Raw genomic sequence first — 9,551 nt, 5'->3', positions numbered from 1 at the left:
TCTACGATTATATTTTTTCTCAATCTGTGCATAGAAACTATGATTCCCTGTTGGGAAATACTATACGGCATATATATCTCTGAATTCTTATGAAGAAGGGATCCTCGCACTAACAGAATTTTTTTACCTTAATTCAAAGCATGTTGCATTTATGAGCCTTTCACTCAAATTCTGATTAATCTTGTGTTACGAATCGGACTTGACATCAAGGATCCACTCTCTATTTAACCTCAGAAATATATATAGAGAACCGCTGTGTTACTTACATGAATTTCTACCATTTCTTGTTCTGCTTCATTTTGATTCTGAGGAGTTTCATCATTGGCCCCTAAGTGACAGAAAAAAGAGAGATGCCAAGAACTATTGAAGTCACCACTTCAATGGTAAGACCTTTAACATTATGATAGGTTTTGCATAGCTCACATACATTATAAAAATATCCAGTAGCCTTTGTGGAATTTTCCGTCCGCTGATGTGCACACAGGTCGATGATGAGCCATCAATTCGCATGCTCTTGCCTGTACATCCCACAGCTTTAGCTCGTATTGCGTGAGTCAAGGCAGCAGATGTTAATTTCAGTTTAGAAAACTGGAGGGCTTTTGCTAAACTTACAGCCACAGCTTCTCTACATGAACAGCCTTTTGTATTGTAGTTGACTTTAAGAAATTTCTTGATCTGAAATTGTCAAGAGAAAAACATCAGGCTAGAGTGTTCTTGCTCTAATGAAACTTTATCAGTATATTTATCTCAAGTACCACTAAAGCCTGCATAACAAGCATTTCTTTTGAGGATTTTTGTCGTTTTAAATGCGCAAAAAGTGAGGCAACAAACATAAAATAAAGCCAGGAACAAATTGGAGTCATCATTGTGGTGCTGCGTCGATGGGAATATAGGAGGAACAGAATCAAACGAGTTGATGAAGTGAATTAATCATCGTAAAGGGATTAAAAAGCTGGCGAAAGTCTTGCAAGCTGCATACGCTGTGTGCATAATTTATTATAGTACACGGAAAAGATTTCAGTGTCACTGAACAGTTCAGTCGTCAACTGCTATACAATGATCACCTGCACTATATGATGTTTAAGCCGTAGAGCGGAAATTGGAAATCTGAGTTGAACATCCGTAACATAAGTTCATAAAAATATAGAAAACGGGCTTTACAATTCCTACAAGATAAGTTACTTCATCTGGATGGGAAACAGCATCCAGGAACAACGTTTCAAGGGCTTCCCAAAAGTCAGCATCATCTGTAACATAGTTTTTACATGGACTGCCTCAATACCTTCAAAACTGCCAATAAGTAGTTCTTTATATTTTGGTACCATCTGAGTTTTGAAGAATGCAAGGACTTCCTCCCAGTAAGAACCGAATAGTCCAATGTGCTGTAATATCTAAAAGAATGAACATCAGTTTCAGTGACGAAATCAAATCAAGTAAAGGCATTAGTAAGGCTTATCATCCTTAAAAAATAGAGCAAATAATACGGCTCCACATGAAAATAACTGTAGTGAAAGCATATCTAGACACGACCCTATCAACTGCTATACAATTCACATTTTTTCTTATTCACAAGGATACTCATCCATACTGGTATAAACCCTGCCCAACAAGACTTAAATTATTTGGCAAATTAAAAAATTTAAAATTTCAACTCAAAAATGATATCATTGTGTCGTTAATTAATAACATTAATTGCTACTTTCAGTAACTCCAAGGTAATTAGACCTTTGATAGATGGTTCTATAAGCAGCACATGTACTTACAGTCTCATCAATAAGTTTTCATTTGCATTTTGTAAAGCACAAAAACTTTGTCATTTCCTGAAGCGATCAAGGACAACTTATTAGTACCGGAAGCAACTACTTATTTTTATTCCGTAGCATAAGTGAGAATGATACCTGAGGTCTCAAATAATAATTTTACTCGCCATATTTACATACAATGCAGTCATTCTAATTAGCTCTACAGTCTATTTCTCACCTTTCCAGAAGTAAATAGCAAAACGGAGAAATTGGCCTCACTCCTGACATCTACTTCCATTTCCTCCACAACGTCCTGAATGGCGTCAAAGGACATCCTTAGTCATTCCTTCGTAATCATTGTATAGTTTCAGAATTACTGACACACTCTTGGGGAGGTCTTTCAGCAAATCCTCCAACTGAGACTTTCCTTCCAACCTTTCCTCTATTCGCTTTTTCCCAATTGTTCTCTTCCCAAATGGGATAGGAAGCATTCTAGTAAATAATCTGTACTAAGACAAAAAGTATTTTCAAATTACTGTCACCAAATAATTTTGTTCACCCTTCGGAGTTTTTATGCCGTGCATTAATTAACCTGCGGATTTTTTATTTTCAGAAGCATGTATTGTTGCCTGTCAATTCCTACACGTTCTGTACTTTTAAAAGATATGTCAGAACATCAACTTTGTAAATAATACTACAACCTACATCACTTCGAAAAAAGTAAATGAACACGGTTTGGCTTGCAACAACTGTAAGTTGTGATTGCCATCATTGCTGATGGCTCTAGTTTTATGTGCAACGTTTCCAGAAGAATGATGTGATATTCTCAACTTTACTCCTTTACTACAATAATGTTTGTGTTCTTTCTACGGTTAAAGTTGATGGACAAATATGAACTTTCCAAACAGCAACATGCTCCTTACCTTCAAAAATCCTCCTCTCCCATTTTTAGTTTTTTGAACCCTTTGATCAGCTTGGAATAGTTGACCGATATTACCGGCACAGTACTGCCAACAGAGTCCTTTGACATTGTGACTTTTTTCGCCTGCATCAAGTAATACAGGTCATTAAATGTCTGTTCAATGCTTGCTAATATGTTGTAATTTCAACATCTCAATAACACCTTACATGTAAGCTAACCTCGTGTAGATTTCCACGAGAAAAGAAAAGGACAACATATCCTGAACAATTATATAGTTTAGATCCTATTCAAAACGTGTATTTTTTTTCCTTTTGAATAATAGCATTTATCCTTTTTAATAACATATCTAACTCTGAGGACTGGACTTGGTTGAGCTGGCGGTACAACAGAACTTGGGACCAAAAAATTTTCAAGATTCATTAATTTCAAGAATTTTGATAAAATTCACCAGAAGTGTGACTTGTACGCAATCCAGTTATCACTGTAAAAAGAAGGTAGCATATAAAAGAAAGTAAGAACATTTTTCCCATGGACATGTATGTATATATATACATAGGCCTTTCAGTTACCTTTTTATAAAGGAGAACCGTCAATTTCTCCAACACGACAAGACTGTCAAGCAGCCTTGCTTCAGAGCCAGCTGTGAAATAAACATAGTATTTTATGTAAGAATGACACCAATACATTTACAGTGTAGCAGTTTGGAAACATTCCTGGAAAATTTCCACTTGAGATGAGTACAACCCAAAACAAAGACAGGTTATCATAATGGTAACTTGTGGTAAGTAACAGAATGTGTATTGGAGACATTCTGCAGTTAAATTTATTTACCTCCTATACATTCCCGTTGATTGAACAATGCCATTGCACACTCAATAGCAGCGGATTTCCCGGACACAGGGTCACCAACGACAAGTGTTGGGGGAACACCACCAACTAACATGGTAAGTTGTTGGTAGTGAAAAGCCACAGCTGTTCCACCAAGGACAAGTGGGACACCTGAAATGTCCCCGCCGTAAAATGATTCCAGATTGGAAATCACCTGCCTCAAGCTTTCTCCATTGTCTAAATTATCTGCAATTTAACCAGAGGTTCAATATGCATTGCTAAAATTGAATTAATGAAATCCACATAGAAACAAAGTGGATTTCCCATAGTATTCCATCAAAAGAATAAATGAATGAAAGAGTGCATAAAATTACTGTGACATAAAATATGTAAAATTACTGCATGTATAATAACCAGCAGGGAGGTCTGTATTGGCAAAGACATGAAAAAGCTGTTAAAGATCTGAGGATCAAGTCCCGTGGAAGTAAAGCCTTGCGGCAAAATGACATTTGTTCATGCATTTGTAGAGTTCTTATTATTTTGTCAATTTATGAATTGGAGTTATAAAAAATGGAGAAAAATGTAAGCAATTCCTACCACGATAATCATACGTGCTGTAACAATCACCATTGACTGCATACTTTGAATCTGTTTCCTTTAGGCGTATTATGCTGTCTCCACTTAGCTGAAGCTGCTTGTCCTTACTAAAAACCCAAACTGGTGGGTTTGATTTGGGTTGCAGTCCAAAAACCTTCAAGTCAAGAACAAAATTATATGTTAAGTCCCAGTATCCCACTACACAGTTCTTGCTCTATCAGGTTATAACTGCACGCGTACGAGCACTAAGAGTAACCATTGTAGTAAGCCAGCGACAACATGTAACGCATCACAACACTGTGGCAGCTACCGGTATACCACTAGGCCCACCTGGTTAAACCCCGCACTTCACATGAGTAAAACTCGATTAAAATTTGGGAAGTGTTAATAAACGAATGCTGAAGTTTATCCATTGGGTCAAATGCCATGAAGAATGGCTTGGTGGGTCCCAAAGTTACGACAATCAAGATGTTAGATCTATTAAGTCTGGTATAGGCATAGGCATGACTAAAATTCGGTATAATTTCCATTTTCTTATGTTTATCAGCCGTTTTTAGGCGAGAATCTGTTTTCTGGGAGTAACTTGCAGAGGAAGTTTGCAGTTATTCTTATACCTACAAATTTGGGGAGTTTAAAACACTTAACCTCATTCTGTGGACTTCCTCATAGACTTAACCCCTACTCACATGTACTATCCCGTGGATAACCCCTCCAATCAGGTCCAGATTAGAAACAAGCAGAATCACTTATAAGCTAACAAATTTGAGCTTATGAGCCATCTTAGTTTTTCACGTGAATACATGCATGTATACTTTAATTGACATTTGCTATATTTTCCAGGTAAGTTCGAGGATCACTATTTCACATCACGTCTGAGCATTGTTTTGTATCTTCGTAATGTTTTTCTTAAAGAAATCAGATATGGTGGCCAGTGATCGACAAGAATATACACAATTCGCTTCGCAATGAGAGGGCTTTCTTTTCAGTAGTGAGCTGGTGCACATGCAGAAAACACCTAATATTTGAAACGCTCAGACTGCTAAACCTCGCGAGGCAAGATTTTCCAGTCACACATCGTTCATCATTTGCATTCGAGAAAAAAACCTCGGAAATTTAAAACGCTGTTTTATCAAAATGAAAAAAGCCACATCACTAAAGATGTATTGAGTGATTTACTTTTAGGTTATTTGCAACCTGGTCTTCCTTAAGATTTTTCGCGGTTTTTCGAATTTCATGACGTCAAGGCGAGAACTGCTAAATGACTATGCTTAAATAATAACATGAGAGAATGACTCCCTGACTGAATTTTGAACATTTCTTTACCAATCTCATTTTAATATGTGGAATTTTTTCCGTTACTCGTTTTTCCGTTTTACTCTTAGTAGTAGCTCGTTATTGCATTACACCCGATAGAAGCCCTTCAAAACATTTGGGAAAATTTGGAAGTAAGTTCACTTTAAAAGCGCAAAATTAATAGCACAAAACTTCCGCTAAGATTCTTTTTCGCAAAAAATATCCCGTGTTAGTTTTGAAGCCTACATGTTTTGAATGGCCTTTCTTTTTTTTACTCCGACTGCATGTACACCAACTACGCTGGCTCAGAAATTTCACAATTTCTTCACCCTCAATTATTTTTACCGTGCAAAAACTGCAAAAAGCAACATTACAGCCGACTAACTCATCGAATTTTTACCTATACTAGACATGAGATTACTTTCGCACTCAAGATATGGGTAGTCTTTAAAGATTTTTCGACGTCAGGTTATTCTTATACAGATGAGGGGCGGGGTATTCTTCAGTCAAACAGGTAACGCCCAGTTCGCTAACTAAACATCTGAAACTGACTAATTTCTCTCTCGTTTCATAACGACCTTATTGATAACGAGGTCTTTAAAAAGCTTTTTTCTGGAAAGAAAGATCTGCTTCGTCTTGACGACAGAAAATAAACAACTACGAAATTTCATGACTTGAAAACGCTTTTCTCTTAAAGACATAAAGCTTCGATTGTCACCCCCAAAGTCGTGATAACTCTCCGGGATTTTCGCGAAACACCATCTGTCTATCTCGCACAATAATCGCAAATTATCGATAACCAGAGTCGAGAGTTTGCATTGAAGTCGGTCGGACACGTTGGCGAGCTGCCCTTTAGCGAAACGACTTATTCACGAGAAATGGATTCCCAGAGCAGGAAAAAAATAGTGCGAAACTATTTAAGAAAAATTCGTTTCTGAGGCGCATTTTTTTCCTGGCTACTCACGTAAGAAGAGAGACCACCTTACCTTTACAAGAAGCAATCTTCCCTTCTTTCGTGTTCACCGCACATGTCCTTTAGCAAAGCAGGAAGAAAGTCCTTTGTGTTACTTATCCAAAGGTGTGTGGAGTCCAGCTTATTTTGGATGGTATACTAGTCACTCATATTTCGTCTGGTCAGAAACACACTGTTCAGAAAGGTATTACAATCACGATGCATGTTACAAAAAAAGACTCAAATGACTGAATGAGCTATGTCACGATGCGTTTGCTATTTTATAGTTCCCCTTTGGGTTTACTTCAAAGACCTATCTGTAGTAGATTCTGGGTAAAAAAAAAAACTGAGTGAAAGAAGTATAAAACGTAGGGCTACCATTTTCAGGTTGTAATCCGTCTCTATCCATACCTTGCGTAACAATAGAAGTCATTAAACAGTCTCAGTGCAGTAATATACTCTCAAGTAAAAGAGCTGTATAATTATTTTCAGGTTCCCACTGACTACTTTCTACCGAGCATCTTTCAGCATTCTAAATTAAGACCAGACATCATGACATGGCCCCCGTAAGTTTTCATGGGCTACATGTTAAAAATATTATTAACTGGGTATATTCACTGAACTTACCATCCATCTGCCTCTGAGTTACTATTGTTTTTTGGTTTCGCTCTTAGCATGAAGCCGACAACATCTCCATCTTCTTCGACGACTCCTTCACACCTCAAAATGAAATTGCTCACCGTGGTAAATTTTTCATTTTTAAAATAGCCGTACTCTCCGTCCTGCTCGACTATTCTAGCTCTATCTATTTCTGCGGGCCCTTTTTTTTTCCTTAGAAGTACCGGAGGAAGAGAAGATTGACCATTGTCTGCCATAATTGAGAATTACCGAGAAACAAACTGAACTTCAAGCCGACTGGTAAGAAAATGACCAAAGCAAAGCTTGCCTAAAACAATGGTCTTTTATATCATCACTTTGCCAATTAAACACTCGATTGCTAGCTTTTTTGACAGCGTTCCGACGGAAATGGTTATATGTGGCATTACAGTACCGGACATAACGCCCGAAAAAAAACCACGAAAAAGACACGTTCCTCTTTAAAAGACCGCACGCCATTTATGCCTGGTGATTTCACAAGCTATTGGTGGGTTAGCGGCGTGACACGAAACAAAGGAAACATCGATATTGTACTCTCGATATTTAACAGGTAATTCAAGCTCGTCTGGCCCGTATCAAAAATTTCAAACAAAACAATCAAAGGAAGTCACAGTGACAGAAAACTTCCGTTTTAGTTGGAAAAACTGTGCCAGATACCATTTAATTTTCTAGACGTCCTCGCTACAGTAAGAAGGCGTAAAACTTTGCTTTCACTTCACTTCATTTTATTTACAAATAAATAATTTAAGAAACATAAGATCATAGTAGGTCACAGTTAGCTATTCTAGGCGGGTCTACATGCCCTGATTTATTACACAGTGAGACGGTATGTTATTACAAAGTGCGACAATTTTTTTGATCACAAAGTGGGACGGTGTGTTATCACTAGGCGGGGCAGCTTTTTTATCACAAAGTGCAACAATTTTTTTTATTATTACAAAGTGCGACGGTATACTTTTACAAAGTGCGGTGGTATGCTTTTACAAAGTGCGACAGTATATAGCGGTATTTTATTACATAGTGCGACGGTATGTTATTACAAAGTGCGACCTTTTTTATTTACTACATGGTCTGATGGTATGTTATCACAAAGTGCGACAATTTTTTTATTACAAAGTGCGAAAAGTGTTTGTATTACCACCTGGGATAATTGCCACGTACAATAGGCCGTTTTACGGTTGTGTACTTAGTTGCCAAGCCTTTCATTTGGAGTGAAGCTACTGGTCTCCTACACAACAAGGTCACTTTCATCTAGTTGACATGATAACAAAGTAATTTACATTTAAGGTTACTTCCCGCCTTCGCGAGTCTCCTCTGGGAAAAAAAATCATACGCACGCGTTACACTAAAAGCTTAGCAAACTATACATCAGCTGAAGAAAGCTTAATAAATGCAGTTTACGACGAAAATACAATTCAAGCGAGTTTTCCTTTCAGGAGGCGTTAGGACCCGATAAGGCGTGAAACGACCGAGGGTTCTTCTGTTGAATAAATCGGGTGCCAGATGTCGCAGCACGAGAAAAATGACTGCAGTCTTATTCACAAGGCATCAATCAACAAAAAAATGTGTCAGGCTTTTTCGATATTCAAGGAGACAACGGAGCTTCCTGGCATCAATGACGATGGATCAAGAATTTCCTGACAACCATAGAGTACTAAAGTGTGACGTCACGCTTCCATGGCAACCAAATTTTCTGTTCTAAACAAAGTGTGTCAAGCGTAGCATTACAAGCGCGGCTTTCGACTCCTTTTCAGTTTTTCGGCCTTTATTTTCATACCTTCCTTTATTGAGTGGACTGTAAGTTTTTTGTGTAACTTTTGATGACGTAGACGAAAATTTATTCGTTTGAAAGAAGATCTTAATCGCCAACAGAGCAGACAGAGAGCCGAAGTTAGAGGTGAAAGATCGTGACGGTTCACTGCTTTGCACCGGGCTGTGACCATCATTCCAAATCACATACTTGTAAATTCTATGGGTTTCCACATAAAATTAAGAAAAAGGAGGAGTACCAACGCTGGATTCGATTAATAAGGTAAGGTTAATTTATAGTTTGTCGTAGATCGTGTGTTATCAGTTGCGTGGCGCTTTCGCGGCGTTTTGCTTGTGTTTTGAGCTGTGATGTCATTCAAGGACTAGTATCTCACAAAGTCTTTGCGATAGTATCTTAAATAATATCGTTACATTAGTTCTGGTGAAAAGGAAAACAGCTTTGATCAGTCGTTGACTCGCATGATATGCTTGAAAAATTCAGTAGACTATAAATAAATACATTACCATCAGATTCATTCATTCATGCTTTAGTTGGAAACTGTTTACAGTTCATGACGAACGACTGCTTTCTCAAAAGAGAAAAAATATTATTTCCCTTGGCAGTTTGACGAGGAGGAGTTTTATTTTGTTCTAGTTCATTTTGGTGGGCGACATTGTTGCTGATTTAGAATAAACAATATTAAAGCACTCGTTTGTAATAGCTTTAGATGTCGCACAGTGCTACTCTAAAATGACTAACTAGTACTACTTGGTGAGCTTATTTTGTTTATATAAACTTACAGAAGAAAAG

At 37.6% G+C, this 9,551-nt stretch overlaps 1 pseudogene; it reads right to left on the bottom strand.

The window, feature by feature from the left end:
• Positions 1–369: 369 nt before the first annotated feature.
• On the bottom strand, positions 370–7,209 carry LOC149034273 (uncharacterized; annotated as a pseudogene).
• Positions 7,210–9,551: the final 2,342 nt, after the last annotated feature.

Source organism: Pocillopora damicornis, chromosome 14, assembly GCF_964200805.1.
Source record: "Pocillopora damicornis chromosome 14, jaPocDami1.2, whole genome shotgun sequence".
Taxonomy (NCBI): Eukaryota; Metazoa; Cnidaria; class Anthozoa; order Scleractinia; family Pocilloporidae; genus Pocillopora; species Pocillopora damicornis.
This window is presented reverse-complemented; position numbering and strand designations above follow the sequence as displayed.